Source organism: Telopea speciosissima, chromosome 3 (assembly GCF_018873765.1).
Source record: "Telopea speciosissima isolate NSW1024214 ecotype Mountain lineage chromosome 3, Tspe_v1, whole genome shotgun sequence".
NCBI lineage: Eukaryota > Viridiplantae > Streptophyta > Magnoliopsida > Proteales > Proteaceae > Telopea > Telopea speciosissima.
In genome coordinates, this window is record NC_057918.1 from 41,514,324 (window position 1) to 41,531,784 (window position 17,461).

Here is a 17,461-nt window from a genome sequence, read left to right on the forward strand (position 1 = left end):
AGGAGGAGAGTCTTGAGGAAGAAGAGTTGTCCTTAACTACACTTATTGTTGGTAGTCTTCCTGTCCCTGTTCCTGCTGTTTCTACTCGGGGGGAGACACCTCTTGTCCCTGTCCCAGACGTGATCACCTACACTCGGAACAAATCCAGGTGAAAGGATACTATGGCTGATCCGCAACCATTACCCATTGTAGTGTCTCCACCAGATAATGTAGTCCTAGATAGGTAGGTGACCTACTAGGAGCCAGTTCAACTAGGATCTGATCTGAACAGATCATCCGAATGGGTGAAACTTGAGCTTTAGGTCAAAATTAGGGTTAAAGTTAGGTTTAGGTTGGGGCTTAGTCAATGTGAGTTAGTTAGGTTGTCTTATATAGTAATGATAGGCAGGTGTAGGGAAGTCTAATGGTATAGGTTTTATGATGTTTGAGTGAATGGAAGTAGGTTAGGTGAGTTGGGCAGCAAGATAAGGTTATTTTAGACAATTCCTAATGGGGGTAGGAGAAGGGGATTCTAGGGTTTTGGGTGGTGGGGGTCTGATGAAACTTGGATCGAGTGTCAATAATGATGTAAGGGATGTATGCTAAAAGTTTGGTTTCAAACTGATGGACAGTTTGAAGTTATGGAGGAGTCCTAGTTAGGGTAGGAGTGAGGGTATTACAGTAAATAGGGTATTGGAACTAGGGTTAAGAGATATGATTAGGTTACTAATTTCAGAATTAACATGTCATGAAATCAACTATTTATTCTGAGCATGAAATCAGAATTGAGTATGGTTGAAGGTTTGCAATTGTGCTTTAATGGAGGTAGGGGCAGAATGGGAAATATGAGAATATATTCAAATCAGGCCACAGGAATTAGGTCAAATTTGAATCACTTCCCAAATTAGGGTTAATAGAGGTATGGTGAAACTCTGAGTTCAATTGGATGGCTGCTTTGGTAGATCTCAAAAATCACCTTGTTTGTGACCCTCTAGAAGGAAGAAGAATAGTTGCAGAACTTCTTACTTGTTGTAGGTTTAATGGAGGGGGATGGAAGGCTGGTTTAATGATCTGATTTGGATCGATGGAAAGAGAGTAGGTCTAGGTTAGAGGGTACGAAATAGAAGGTGTAAACAGAAACTTTGAATCAAACTTACTGGTTTGAAGAACTCAAAGGCAGCAGCTTGAAAATTGAAGAAACCTCCCAATCTTCTCGATGCAAGGAGTCGCAAGAGTCCACCCACCCTATCCACCTTGAGATCCACAAGGATGCACACTCACAAGGAGCAAAGGAGTAGCTATGGCATCAAACAAAATCTTTTCATTAATCAAATTCGTATTCAATGCTGGCCTCCCTTACAAACTTATATAGAAGACTCAAAAATAGACTTAGACACTAAAAAGGAAAGGCCTAACCTAATCCTTAACCTATTAGCTAACTTAAACTGACTAGGAAACTGAAATAGACTCAAAATTGAGTCCTAATCCAGCCCAACTAAATAACTAAAAGAAAAACTAATAAAATCACTTAAATTGAACCACTGGTTCAAACCAGCTTTGGATCAGTTCAATTTAAAACATTTAAAACATGGAAATAAACCAAGTATGGGGCTAATCCCATATGCAACTCATGTACCCCAACTTTAGGCCCATAAAAGTGGCCTATTACATAGAAAACCCATGGGATCAAAGGTCCAACATGTATATAACCCAACCCTAGACTTATTCCTAATAAAAGAAGCCCGGTTTGGTGATAAATCTACATCACCAGATCTGCCCTCTCCATCAGGTAACATTTCTCCTGCTACTCATGTTATTGATTCTGTACCTATTGCTGCTCTTGATGACCGTCCCATTGCCCTTAGGAAAGGTGTTCGTTCATGCACCCAACATCCTATTAATCATTTTGTTTCATATAATTCCTTATCTCCCTCCTATCGGGCATTTGTTTCTGCTCTGTCTTTGGTGTCAATTCCACAGGATTGGAAAGAAGCCATCAAAGATCCCAAGTGGAAGGCTGCCATGATAGAAGAGATGCAAGCCTTGGATAAAAATGGTGTACCTGGGAACGAACTCCTCACTCAACAGAGAAGAAACTAGTAGGCTGCAAATGGGTATTCACAATGAAGCAGAAAGCTGATGGTACTGTTGAGAGGTACAAGGCACGCCTGGTTCCAAAGGGTTTCACACAAACCTATGGGATTGATTATCAAGAGACCTTCGCCCCTGTAGCGAAGATGAATACGGTTAGGGCGTTACTGTCTTATGCTACCAACTTGGGTTGGAATCTCCAACAGTTGGATGTCAAGAATGCTTTCTTGAATGGTGATCTTGAAGAAGAGGTTTACATGGCTGGACCTCCTGGGTTCTCATTCCCTTCAGCTACTGGTCAAGTCTATAAGTTGAAGAAATCTTTATCAGGTCTCAAGCAATCTCATAGAGGCTAGTTTGGTCGATTTCTGAAAGCAATGCAAAAGTTTGGATATCGTCAAAGTCAAGCCGATCACACTTTATTTGTGAAAAAAGATGGGACCAAGATTACTGCCCTCATTATGTATGTCGATGACATAGTAATTACTAGGAACAATAATGATGAAATCTTCCATTTAAAGTTCTTGCTTGTAGGAGAATTTGAAAACAAGGATTTGGGTCCCCTTCGATATTTTCTTGGGATTGAAGTGGCAAGGTCAGCTAAGGGCATCTTTATTTTCCAGCGGAAGTATGTCTTAGACCTTCTCCAAGACACTGGCATGTTAGGGTGTAAACCTGCAGATTCCTCTATTGAGGTCAATCATCAGTTGTGTAGTGGTATGGGTAAACCTGTCGATAGAGAACAATACCAGAGACTTGTTGGTCGGTTGATCTATCTGTCCCATACTAGACCTAACATTGCTTATGTTGTGGGCATTGTCAGTCGCTTCCTTCATGACCCAGGACATCTCATCTCGAAGCAGTCAATCGTATATTGTGATATTTGAAATCTGCCCTTGGGAAGGGTCTCCTTTTCTCTAATAATGGGAACCTACGGCTTGAAATAATTGCTCATGCTGATTGGGCAGGTTCCATTGATGACAGGCAATCTACTTCTGGATATTGCTCCTTTCTTAGCAATCTTGTAACATGGCGAAGTAAGAAGTAGTCCGTTGTTTCCCGCTCCAGTGCAGAAGCTGAGTTCCGTGCCATGGCTCAGGGAATCTGTGAACTGATGTGGCTTAAAGGGATTTTAGGTGATTTGGGAGTTGTTACTAAAGATCCTATGCGCCTTTACTGTGATAACAAGGCAGCCATCAATATAGCCCATAATCCTGTTCAACACGATCGCACCAAACACGTTAAGATCGATAAACTTTTCATTAAAGAGAAGCTTGAAGGAGTGATCTGCAGCCCTTTTGTTAGTTCAGATAATTAGTTAGCTGATGTTTTCACCAAGGGCCTAAATTGTAAGATGTTCCATCCACTGGTCTCTAAGTTGGGCATGTTTGATATTTTCGCACCAACTTGAGGGGGAGTGTTGAGAACCGTAGGATTGGAATATTTTCTCTTTGTGTTTAGGGGTTTATTTATTTTTCCCTCTTTACTATTTTACCCTTGGGATTGTAATCATTATAAATAAAGTTGACCTCTGTCATTAATGACAAGTCAAATCATTCTCCTAATTTTGATTCCGAACTATCCATTAGTTGCTTCACGCTCTCTTCAAGTGTAAGTGGCTTTAGGGGGTAATCTTGTCGAAAAGAGACCTTTTACGCATATGTTCTGCCAGGTTCTTGTTCTCTAACTTATACTTCATCTCTTCCCAAGTCCTAGGTTCACGTCCTCTAGCTCTTAGTCTCTCTTCATGGAGTTTCCACCATTGTTTAGCATAACCAGTCAATGGGAGTAAACAAACCTAAGCTTCCGCTCCTCTGTTGGATTGTTCCAGTCATAATATTCCTCTAGAGAATCCAACCAATCAAGGAAGAAGAATAGATCCCTCTGTCCAGCAATGTAAGGAACTTCTGACTTCATCTTCCTTGTATTAACATTAACCCTAGGAGGTGATAGGCTCTAATACCAAATAATGTAAAGGCTAGATCACAAAGGACCTAGCCCCAAGCAGGATCTCTTGGTTGGGCGAATGTTTGCTCCAAATTTGGGCCAATTCTGATGGTCGGTTGCTAAGTTCTGAAGAGGGCTTGAAAATAGAAACTAAACTTCAAACATAGAAGGTTAGTGGAGAAACCCAATCTGGCCAGCAACTGGGGAAGCCAAGCAGGGTCGATTGAAGGGCTAGAAGTAATCCAAGGACATCTCAATAGGTTCAGTGATTGATGAGTTTTTGGACCTTGAAGTTGCAGCAGGTTCTGAAAAGGAAACCAGAGCCACAAGTAGGTAGAATGTGTTCTGATCAATGGTTGTGGCAGCAGTAGTCTTGGATCTCCAGACGGTGACTTCTGCAGGTGATCAGTAGCTCTGTTGGAAGATTTAGTTGTTCTCTGCAGTCTTGGTTTGCTGCAAATAACAGGGTAATAAAATAGAAAGTAAGCGAGAAGAAGGGGGGTCGGTTAGGGAAGGAAGATAGGGGATAGGAGGGGGTACGCTATCTCAGCCTTGGATCTCTCACCCACAACTATCTCAGCTGTTGAATACAAGTCTTTCTTGGACCAAACACTTGCAAGCAAGCAGTAGAAATTTCATTAATCAAGTCTACTGTGAACAATATTTTGGTCTTTTACTCTTTGTTCTTCATATTTCAATCTACATCAGATGATTGTGCAAATCTGATTCGGAATCACTACAAAACTCATTGACGAGTTAATTCAAAGACGGGGGGAGAGTTGATGCAGTTCAAAAAAACAATAAGGCAAGCAACAAACTGGGCCATCAAATTGGACCAAGAATGGAGTAATATTTTTAAATATCGAGTGTGCAAATGGGTTATATGGGTCACTGATGCAGGCAAAATATGGTGGACCCCCCCCCCCCCCAAATGAGGACATCAGCCCAGTTGATCCGGATTTTCTGGTTCTTTTAGTTCAATAAACCAGCCCCAATGTGAGCCACCATTCAGCCAGCCAGATTTTTGTTACTGTTCACGTGAACAGTACCTTGGGGTCCAATATTGACAGCTGGCTTTGAAGAGATGCTGCCAATAGTTGTTAGGATATTAGATATTAGTTTCTATTTACTTGTTTTCTTAGGCAGCAAGTTATTTCCTTTGTTTGGATTATTGTTAAGCAGATTCTAGTTTCCTTTTTGGTTTTTTTTATTTGTTAGACAAAAGATTGAGTTTGTTAGTTAGTTCCTAGTTTGCTTCTTTCTTGGTTAGCAAGTTATGAAGATAAATTAGAAGTCTTATTTCAGCCAAAATTTTCCTATTTTAGAATTTCCTTTTGTAATAAGTGTAAGGCTATTTAGATAGCCTCCATTGATTGTAAAGATTTATGGAATGAAAGACTGAATTGAAGCCTGAGGCTGTGTGCGCGTGCACTCCCCCCCCCCCCCCCTCCTTCTTCTCAAGGTTTCTCCTCTTCTCCCCCTGCTGCTTCTTTTTCTTCTTCCTCTCACGGTTTCTTCTTTCCCCTGCTAATCTGATTTCTTCTCAGATCTCTCACCTCTCCTATTCTGTCCTCTATTAGTCACGGGTTTAATACTTTTGAGTTTACCATTGTAATGGGCCAATTCTATAAGCCTAAATATTATGGATATAAGTCCTATACAGGATTAAGTAGTTAGTTATATTTTGTTAAGGTTCTAGAATAGTTTTTATTTTGAAGAATACTTAAGTTGTAAGGGATTTTCACTACCATACATAGGGGTTTTCTGTCTTGCTTATTTCCGTGAATTTATAAATAAATAGTAGGGAATCATACCCATTACCAACGATTTGAACAATTGGTTATCCTTATGCTTGCTGATTTTTGTGAGATTCAGAACTCCTTTATTGTGAGATGCAGTGAAGCCCTTGGTGGGATGCCAAGTTGGACTGGTGAGATGCTAGTCAAGTTCTAGGTGGGAAGCCTAGTTTATATCCTTCATCTTCTTTCTATCTTATATCTTCTTCTTCTCTTTTCCCCATCGATTCCTATCATTGATAACTGTTAACAAAACAGGTTTATGGAATAATGCTTGAATGATCAATGAGATCAGTCAAGCTCTCTATTTATAATAATAATAAAAGAGATTACAAGGGGAAACACTATTCACGACACTGTTCACAACACTGTTCATGTGAACAGTGTCACAACCCTAATTACATTTCTACCCTTGCTCATAAATACATAAATAAAAAATAAATAAAATACCCAAAAGACCAGAATACCCCCATGGTATGGGGGTATTCTGGTGTACATAATTTAACACTCCCCCTCAAGTTGGTGCAAATATATCAATCATGCCCAACTTGACTAGAATGGGATGGAACAATTTCCCAGATAATCCCTTAGTGAAGATATCGGCAACCTGATCAGCAGACTTCACAAAGGGAACACAAATCAACCCTTCTTCCAGCTTTTCCTTGATGAAATGTCGGTCCACTTCAACATGTTTAGTGCGATCATGCTGTACCGGATTGTGTGCAATGCTGATTGCAGCTTTGTTATCACAGTACAACATCATGGGAAGATGAACAGGAACACCAAGATCTTGTAGCAAGCCTTTAAACCAAAGTAACTCACAAATGCCTTGTGCCATAGCCCGAAACTCGACTTCAGCACTAGAACGAGCCACCACATTCTGCTTCTTGCTACGTTAAGTGACCAAATTGCCACCTACAAAAGAACAGTACCCAGAGATAGACTTCCGATCTGCAGAACCAGCCCAGTCAGCATCGGTATACGCCTCTACCCGTAGGTTACCATTAGGAGACAGAAGAATGCCTTTTCCAAGAGCTGACTTCAAGTAGTGGAGAATCCAAAGAACAGCCTCCATGTGAGAAGAATAGGGATCATGCATGAACTGACTCACAGTACTCACAGCAACAGCAATATCTAGACGAGTGTGTGAGAGATAAATCAGCTTTCTCACTAGGCGTTGGTACCGGCCTTTATCAACAGGTTCACCCTGCTTTTCTTTGAGACGAACAGTAGCCTCCATAGGAGTATTTGAAGGGTGACATCCTAACAGACCAGTTTCAGCCAACAAGTCTAGGACATACTTCCTTTGGGAGAGAAAGATGCCTTTAGAAGATCTGGCAACCTCAATCCCAAGAAAGTACCGTAGCGGCCCTAGATCTTTAATCTCGAATTCCTGCCCAATAAACCTCTTCAACCGGCTGATCTCATCCTCATCATTGCTTGTAACCACAATGTCATCCACATACACTATAAGAACAGTGAGCTTCTCACCAGCCCTCTTTATAAAGAGAGTATGATCAGCATTACTTTGCTTGTAGCCAACAGATGTCATTGCCTTGTGGAACCGACCAAACCATGCTCGAGGTGACTGCTTCAGCCCATACAATGCTCGCTTCAATTTGCACACCTTGCCTTCATTATTGTCAGAAGAAAAACCTGGTGGAATATCCATGTATACCTCCTCACAAAGTTCCCCATTTAGGAAGGCATTCTTCACATCCAACTGTTGGAGATCCCATCCAAGATTAACTGCACACGATAGTAAAACCCGAACTATATTCAATTTTGCAACAGGGGCAAAAGTCTCCTGATAGTCAATCCCATATGTTTGGGTGAAGCCCTTTGCAACCAAACGTGCCTTATACCGATCCACAGACCCATCAATCTTTTATTTAACCACAAACACCCACTTACATCCCACTGGTTTTTTTCTGGAGGGAGGGTTATAAGATCCCAAGTGTTGTTTTTTTCTAAAGCTCTCATTTCTTCCAACATAGCTGCCTTCCACTTTCCATTTGTATATGCTTCCTGCCAGTTTTTAGGAATAGGAACAGAAGAAAGAGAGGACACAAATGCACGAAAAGATGGAGAAAGAGAACTTTAAGAAACAAAGCGAGAAATGGGATGCAGGGTGCAAGTCCTAGTACCTTTTCGATGAGCAATAGGTAGATCGGAAGGAGAGGTCTCACCACAAGGAGGAGGAGGATCTGACTCCTGGGTTGGCAATTGGATAGGTATTGGTGCCACAGTGGATTGATGCTGCCCTCTGTTGGAGTGTCTCTTGTAGGTGATGATATTAGAGTTGTCAATTTTCTTCTGAAATTCACTGATGGTTCTCTGGACTGGAGTCAACTCCCCCTGACAATGATCATTGCTACCATTATTTCCTACATACTCCCCCTGTAAAGGAGTCCCTATAGATGAAGGGACAACAGCCAAAGGACAGCAGCCAAAAGGCTGGGCAGTAGAGGCTGGGCAGCAGCCAAAGGAGGAATTTCAAGGGGAGGAAACACAAGCACATCTTCACTAGAACCAGAATTCTCCCCCTGAAGATGTGTAGACTGATAATAGGCAAGACTTTCATGAAAGACCACATCCATACTGACCAAAGTACGACGAGAAGGAGGGTGGTAACACTTATAGCCTTTCTGGGTTGGAGAATAACCCAAAAAAATACACCTTAACCCACGATGATCAAATTTGCCATGAGGTTTAGTGTCTCTGGCATAACATACACAACCGAAAACTTTGGGAGGAACCACAAAGGTGGAATTCCCATGTAAAATATCGGCCGGATTGCGGGAGTCAAGAACACGGGAAAGCAACCGATTAATAAGATAGGTTGCAGTAAGAATAGCATCCCCCCAATATTGGGAGGGAACATGGCGCGAAAACATCAACGCCCTGGCCACTTCCAACAAGTGTCGGTTCTTCCTTTCAGCCACACCATTTTGGGCTGGGGTATCAACACAACTTGTCTGATGAACAATCCCATTATCAGCAAGGTATTTCTGAAATTGAGTCTCTGTATACTCAGTCCCATTATCACTTCTCAAGACTTTGAGGTAGCATTGAACTGAGTTTTGACCATGTTATGGAAATGCTTAAAACAAGAAAAAACTTGACTTTTGGTGTGTAAAAGATAAACCCATGTATGTCTAGAATGACAATCAATAAAAGAGACAAACCAACGGTGACCAGAAACCGAAGTCTTACGACTGGGGCCCCAAACATCAGAATGTACTAAGTGAAAAAGTGAAGAACTCCTTTTATTAGAAATAGAATAAGTTGAACATGTTTGTTTGGCCAGAACACAAGCCTCACAAAAGAAATCGGTCTTATCACAATGTTTGACCAAAGTAGGAAATAAAGATGTTAAGATGCTTAAGGGGGGGCGACCTAATCTAGAGTGCCACTGATAAATTTCAGAAGATACTAAGGAATTCTGATGTAGTGGTAGTAATGGAGGTGGAGTGAGACGTCCATCGTCAACCAGGTATAGGCCACCATGCACTTTACCGAATCCAATCGTCTTCCCAGAGTCCAGATCCTAAAAAACACAATGGGAAGGAAAAAAGGTTACTTTGCAGTATGTAAAACATTGGACAAAGGAAGGGAAGGAGTACGTGCAGTTAATGATTCCTTTTTCAGAAATGGAGGAAAGGGAACCATCAGCCACCTTGACTTTGTCTTTCCCAGAGGTAGGAGAATAACGATGGAAGAGGCTAGAGGACCCGGTCATGTGATCTGTAGCTCCAGAATCAATGATCCAAGGATGGGAAGCTACAGAGGCACAATGACCACCAAACGAAATACCTGACCGAGCAAAGTGTGAACCTGAAGGAGTAGACGAAGTGGCAGTAGCTGGTGTAGTAGAGGCAGCAGCAGTGGAAGACTTTAGCACACGTAGGAATGCCTGTAAATCCTCCTGAGATAGGCCGGTGTCAGTAGTAGAGGCTGCAGTCAGAGTGATTGGCCTTGGTTTTTGGTTTTCGCTTGGCAGCCTGTTTAGCCTCAAAGTCAGCAGGCTTCCCATGAAGTTTCCAACATTTGTCCTTGGTGTGATAAGGCTTATGACAATGCTCACAAGTAATAGTGCCGATAGTAGTACCACCCACAGAGAGAGTGCCAACTGGTGTAGAAGGAGCCGGTACAGTAGTCTGAAGGGCTGATCTGTCAGGGACAGCAGGGTGCAACATAGCAGCTCGGCGATTTTCTTCAGAGGAGACCAAGGCATAAGACTGCTCAAGTTTGGGAAAAGGGGAATGGCCCAACACTTGAACACGAATTGGGTCATACTCAACATTCAACCCAGCCAAGAAGTCATAGACCCTGATTTTATCCACATGTTTCTTATAGGCAGCCAGATTAGTAGCATTATCATGTTGGTAATCAGAGAAGTGGTCCAACTGTTGCCAAAGGTTGCGCAGAGTAGCATAATATTTAGAGACTGTTAAGTCCCCCTGAGTAGTATGAAGAACCTTCTTCCTGAGTTCATAGACCTGTGCATCATTACCAAGCTGTCCGTACGTTTCCTTACAGGCTGACCAAACCTGAGAAGCTGTATCAAAAAGGAGGAACCCATGTGCAATGTCCGAAGTCATAGAACCAATCAAATAAGACATGAGAACACCATTGTTGGCGAGCCAGTGAGTCAGGGCAGCACCTGGGGCAGTAGGCATGGGAACAGTGCCATCAATGTGGCCAGTGAGACCACGGCCAGCAATAGCAAAAGAGGCTGACCGAGACCACAATAGGTAGTTGCTGCCATCAAGTTTGATGGGATTGGGCTGAAAAGTATGATAATCTGATTTTTCATGTCCAGGTTGATTAGAAGTTGCAGTGGAATCAACAGAGTCACCCATAGTTGCAACAAGGCTGTGGAGAATGAAAAACCAGCAATTACACCAAGCCAAGAGCTGAAATCAAGGTCGAGTGGGCCAATATGAAGGGCAAAACAGCTCCCAAAAATCAGCAGCAACAAAGAGATCCCTTCCACAGAGATCGACAATGTCAGGGTTTTGGAAGAGAACCCGAAATTGGAGATCGATGTGGTGATGGGGATCCAAAAAAAATTGACGAAGAAGCTTGATCGAATCTGTCCAAGAACCTGTAGAGGATGTCCTTGATGAAGAGAAGAAGCTCCAATAAAAAAACAGCAGCAAACAGCCCAATTCCCAAAAATCGATAATGATCAGGGTTTTAGAAAATCCTAAAAAAGAGGAATCGATTGGGAGAAGGGGTCTTCAACAACCAAAAAAGGCTTGAGGGCAGCTGGTCCAGATCGCAGATGAGTGTCCAATATGCAGAAAACCAGCCTTGATCAATGGTAGTGGCTAGGGCTTCAAAATTCTGGAAACTCCAAAAATCGCAGACAGGAACCAGCAGCAATCGAACCAAATAAATTATCTCATAAAGGGGAAAAACAGAGGTGGGAATAGGGCAGCAACTAGATCATATGATCACCTCTGTAGTGCTGCCCTTAGGAAGGGAGGAGAAGCAAAGGGGAAAGGAGGAGAGAAAAGAAATCGAGAGAAGGAGAGGAAAGAAAAAACGATAGGAAGGGGGTGGGTTTTGAAAACTTAGATCGGAGAAATTTTGGCTCTGATGCCATGTTAACAAAACAGGTTTGTGGAATAATGCTTGAATGATCAATGAGATCAGTCATCATTGATCATTCAAGCTCTCTATTTATAATAATAATAAAAGAGATTACAAGGGGAAACACTGTTCACGATACTGTTCACGTGAACAGTATCACAGCCCTAATTACATTTCTACCCTTGCTCATAAATACATAAATAAAAAATAAATAAAATACCCAAAAGACCAGAATACCCCCATGGTATTCTGGTGTACATAATTTAACAATAACAGTATTCTGCCATAGTTTGAACCCCATTGCAATACCATTTTTTCCCCTTGTTTCTAGTATTCCTTTTAGTTACTATTTGCACAATAACTGCTATTATGTTTGCACTACTTTCTAATTCCGTTCTATAGTTCCTGTTTTAATTCTAATTCCTAATCTGTGAATTATTTACATCTATTTTCTAATTTCTAATTCTGTTTTGGTAGTTTCTATTTGGGTAAATTACATCCCCCCCCTTGATTTTCCCCAATTACATCCGTATCCCCTACAGATTACAATAAATTACTATTACACCCATGCCGTTAGCGTACATTTGTTAAGTCGTGATGTGACTTAGTAATATTTTTTTTAATCCCCAAACTAACACTGGGTCCATGTAAATAGACCCTTTTACCCTTTTGATTAAAAAGGAAGAACCTGTCCCTTTCTTCTTCCTCCCAACTTCATCTTCCACCTCTGTACCTTGATATCGCCCAATGTACCTTGCACGAATAAAAACCTAGGGTAAGCTCAAAGTCATCTCTCCCTGCACATTCTGCAGCTCTCTCCTATAAGCAGAGTCCATAGAAATATCTCTCTCATCCACAGAAACCCTAAATCCTCTAAATATATTACGAACAAGACAGCAATCCTTGTAAGTCCTTCGAATTCCCCGTAAACTGGTGAAATACACAACAATCTTATCCTCAGTTCCGGGTAGTCGAATACGATAAGCGGATAAAGGTGAAACCATAAGAGCTCGAACTCACAGGCAGCCTCGTTATCTTTGATTGATTCAAACCCAATTGCCTAGACAACATAGCCTGTCCAAAACTAGAAACCATGTTGGGATCCATATCAGCTAAAAGCAATTCCTCTTACATGTGTTTCCAGAGGGGCTTCATCGATGAATTATTAATATTCTCCCTGGGATCTGCCGACGGTTCAAACGAATTGCGCAATGTCTTCACCTTCCCTTCGCCAATCAAATCCGAATCCAAATTATCTAATCTGCTGGATTCGAAGGAGCTGCAAAGCTTCTTGACAGATCCAGTGCGAACGAAAAAGGGTTTCTTGGAGGAAGAGGAATCATGCGAACGGAGAAGGATCTGTCAAGGAAGGAACCTGTGTTGGGTTTGGGTGAGAAATCAAAGTCGTCAATGATGGCCATGAGTTCCTAGGCATTGATGACCGAAATGAGAGATGCGCTTTCTTGGGTTTCTGATTCTAGGGTTAGGGTCTTGCTTTGATGATGATCTAATGAAGATTGATCAAGGAGAAGGAGAGAACCGTAGGTGGTGAAGGTAAGGGAGACTAGGTGGTAGGTATCTCCCTTCTTCAAGGGAGGATGGTGGACCAGAGGCATTGGGAGAGAAAGGGTTCTTGAAACAGAAGAGGAAGAAACAGAATCAGAAGCAGAAGAAACAAAAGAATCTTCAATAGTGGTGGCTTTGGTGCTGAAAAGACCTTCAGGTCGAGACACAGTGCAGCCCATGAATGAGAAATCATTTCTGTGATTTCTCTGCATCTTTTTTTTATTTTTTTGGCTTTTGTGAAGAACCCTCTCAATTTTTATGCTTTTTTGATGTTTTAGTACAAGGGTAAAATAGTCTTTTCAAACAATAATTAACAGCAGGCTAAGACCATCAGCCAGAGGGGGTTTGGGTGTAATTGGGGAAAGTTGAGGGGAGGAATGTTTAATTAGGGCAAAGTACAGGGGAGGGGGATGTAATTGACCCTTTCTATTTTCTATATTCACTTTCCTTTTTGGTTCTCTAGTTACTAAATCCCTTCACTCACTTTCTATTTTGATTTCCCTTGCTATTCTACCTTCTAGTTGCTGGTACACTGATGTTTCTAAATCTGATTCCAATTTTCCAGCAAGTTACTATTCTAGTTATCTCTTGGGATCTCTTTGGTATGATTTGTATTTATATTTATTACCTATGTTAACAAAACAGGAATTTCGTGAATGGCTTGAATGATCAATGAGATCAGTCAAGCTCCCTATTTATAATAATAATAATAAAAGAGATTACAAAGGGAAACACTGTTCACGATACTATTTATTACACTGTTCACAACACTGTTCACGTGAACAGTGTCACAGCCCAAATTACAATCCTACCCTTGTTCAAAAGTACATAAATAAAGCATAAATCAAAAACCCAAAATACCCTTATAATATCGGGTAACACATCTCAACACTCCCCCTCAAGTTGGGGCATAGATATCACACATGCCCAACTTGACTAGACTAGGATAAAACAACTTCCCACTCAACCCTTTGGTGAAGACATCAGCCATTGATCTCCGACTTCACAAAAGGAATACAAATCTACCCACTCTCTAACTTCTCCTTGATGAAGGTCTGCACAATCTCCACATGTTTGGTACGGTCATGCTGCACTGGATTGTGGGCAATGCTAATTCTGCTTTGTTGTCAAGACAACATCATTGGAAGATGAACAGAACCACGAATATCAAGGAGTAAACTCAAGCCACAGTAACTCACATATGCCCTGGGCCATAGCACGGAATTCAGCTTCAAGACTAGATCTTGCCACAACATTTTGCTTTTTACTCCGCCATGTGACTAGATTTCCTCCAACAAAAGTACAATAGCCGGAGGTAGATTTCTGTCGGGGTTACCACCCCATCAAGATCTGTGTAGCCTCAATGCGAAGATGGTCATGAGGAGACAAAAGGACCCCCTTTCCTGGAGCGACTTCAAGTAATGGAGAATACGAAGAACAAGCGACCATGTGAGTGGAATAAGGATCATGCATGAACTCGGCTCACAAGACTCACAAAGAATGGCAATATCCGGCCTGGTGTGGGAGAGATAAATTAGCTTGCCCACCAATCGTTGATATCTGCCCTTATCAACAGGTTCACCATCCTTCTCTTGTAGACGGGTAGTAGCTTCCAAGGGAGTGTCACAAGGATGACAACCAAGCAAACCAGTCTCTGATAGTAAATCTAGAACATACTTTCTCTGGGAGAGAAAGATGCCTTTTGGAGAACGGGCAACTTCAATCCCAAGAAAATATCTTAGCTGTCCTAGATCTTTTATGTCAAATTCCCGTCCTAAGAAAGCCTTGGTGAGAAACTTCATCTCAGTATCATTACCCACAACTATGTATCAACATAAACTATGAGAAGAGTGACCTTTTCTCCCTTTCGATTGATGAACAGTGTGATCAGCATGACTCTGTTTGTATCCACAGGAGACCATGGCTTTATGAAACCTACCAAACCATGCTCGTGGAGATTGCTTCAACCCATAGAGTGCCCTTTTGAGCCTACAAACTTTCCCATGGGTCTTGTCAGAGGAAAAACCCGGAGGAACATCCATATAAACCTCCTCTTCCAACTCCCCATGAAGAAATGCATTTTTTACATCCAACTGTTGTAGGCCCCAACCAAAGTTGACAGCACAAGACAGTAAGACCCGGACAGTGTTCAACTTTGCAACAGGGGCAAATGTCTCCTAGTAGTCGATCCCATAAGTCTGAGTGAAGCCTCTGGCCACAAGCCTGGCTTTATATCTATCCACTGTTCCATCTGGCTTCTGCTTGACAACAAATACCCATTTGCACCCGACTGGTTTCTTACCCGAAGGAAGAACAACTAGCTCCCATGTCTCATTTTTAAGTAAGGCCGTCATTTCTTCCATCATGGCTGCTTTCCACTTTGGATCTGCAATCGCCTCCTGCCATTTCTGAGGAATAGAAACAGAGGAAAGAGAAGAAACAAATGCACGATAGGAAGGAGATAAAGCATCATAGGAAACAACATTGGAGATGGGGTGTTGGGTGCATGACCTAACGCCTTTACGAACAACGATAGGTAAGTCAAGGGAAGGATCCTTACCAGATGATGTAGTAGGGTCTGGATCTGGATCAAGTGCAGACGATTGTGGAGGTAGTATGGTGGTGGTGGTAGCCTCAACTTGTCCTGTGCGCTCCCGGGTATATACCTTATCAACAGGGATTTGACTGACTGGTCTACGCTCCCCCTGAATAGGAGCCACTATAGGAGCTGAAGTTATAGAGGGCTTCCCCTGAATAGAAGCCGGAAGAATAGCAGACACATCTTCAAAACCCTGATCCTGCTCCCCTTGAAGAGGTGTCTGGGAATAATATGACAAGGACTCATGGAAGACAATATCCATGGAGACAAAAGTACGACGAGAAGGTGGATGGTAACACTTGTATCCTTTCTGGGTCGCAGAATAGCCCAGAAAAATACACCGAATGCTCCGTGGAGCAAATTTCCCATGAGGATGATGATTGCGGACATAGCCAACACAACCAAAAACTTTGGGGGGAACCACAAAGGAGGAGGAACCCTGGAGGAGATCAACGGGGGAACGACCATCAAGGACACGGGTAGGCACACGGTTAATGAGATAAGCAGCGGTAAGAATGGCATCACCCCAGTAGTGAGAAGGAACCTGCCGTGCAAACATAATGGCCCGGGCTACCTCAAGGAGATGTCTATTTTTCCTTTCAGCAACCCCATTCTGGGCAGGTGTGTCAACACAGCTGGTCTGATGGACAATACCATGTGCAGCCAAATAAAGTTGGAACTGACCCTCCATGTACTCTCTGCCATTATCACTGCGTAAAATGCGCAAGGTGGCATTGAATTGGGTCTGAACCATACGATGAAATAACTGAAAACAGCGGAAGACCTCACTTTTATGGCTCATCATGTACACCCAAGTGGCACGAGTATAACAATCAATAAACGAGACAAACCATCGATGACTAGAAAGGGAAGTACAACGGGCAGGGCCCCACACATCAGAATGAACCAAAGCAAAAGGAAACTCACTTCTTTTATTTAATGAAGAATAACTGGAACGAGTCTGTTTGGCCAAAACACAAGCCTCACATAAAAACTCATTCCTATTACAATGCTTAATCAAGCTCGGAAACAAAAGAGACAAAGTACTAAGGGATGGATGACCAAGTCGGCAGTGCCAGAGATGAAGGTCAGGGGACGAGGTGGACTGTAAATGATGAGCTGTAGAGGAAGCCGAATGCAAAGTAGAAGGCTGACCCGGGTCAAGTAAGTAGAGACCACCCTGCATCTTACCACCCCCAATCGTACGCCCCGTCTCCAAATCCTGTATGACACAATGAGAAGGGAAAAAAGTCAGTTTGCAGTTCAGATCTCTAGTTAGACTACTAATAGAGAGAAGGTTAGTAGAAAAGGATGGAACATGCAAAACAGATTTTAATGAAAGGGTAGGGGAGCAGCGTATGGAACCCTTCCCATTAATAGGAGAAAGGGAACCATTAGCTACTCGAACACTGTCTTTGCCAGAAGATGGAGAATAAAGATGAAATACATGGGAGGAGCAGTCATGTGGTCAGTGGCACCGGAATCTATAATCCAAGGATGGATACGTGATGCACACGACTCATCGACCGGAGTACCGAGGCAAAATTAGAACCAGGAGGGGCAGCAGGTGTAGATGCCGTAGTGGAGGCAACGGAAGAGGCTCTGTAGCATGCGACGGAAAGCTAGGAGCTCATCCTGAGTAAGCCCAATGTCAGATGAAGGGGCAGCAGCAGCAGGAGTAGAAGAATCAGCCATATGAGCCTTGGGCTTAAACTTCCCACGGGCTTTCTTTTCCTCAAAATCAGCAGGCTTCCCATGGAGCTTCCAGCATTGAGCCTTAGTATGATAGAGCCTGTTGCAGTGTTCACACTTGACAGGACCTTTAGGGACAGCAGTACCACCATCAGTAGTGGTAAGAGAAGGAGTACTGCAAGCAACTTGC

General features: G+C 42.4%; 1 pseudogene; it reads right to left on the reverse strand.

Moving 5' to 3' along the window:
* Positions 1–3,849: 3,849 nt before the first annotated feature.
* Positions 3,850–13,166, reverse strand: LOC122655177 (annotated as a pseudogene).
* Positions 13,167–17,461: the final 4,295 nt, after the last annotated feature.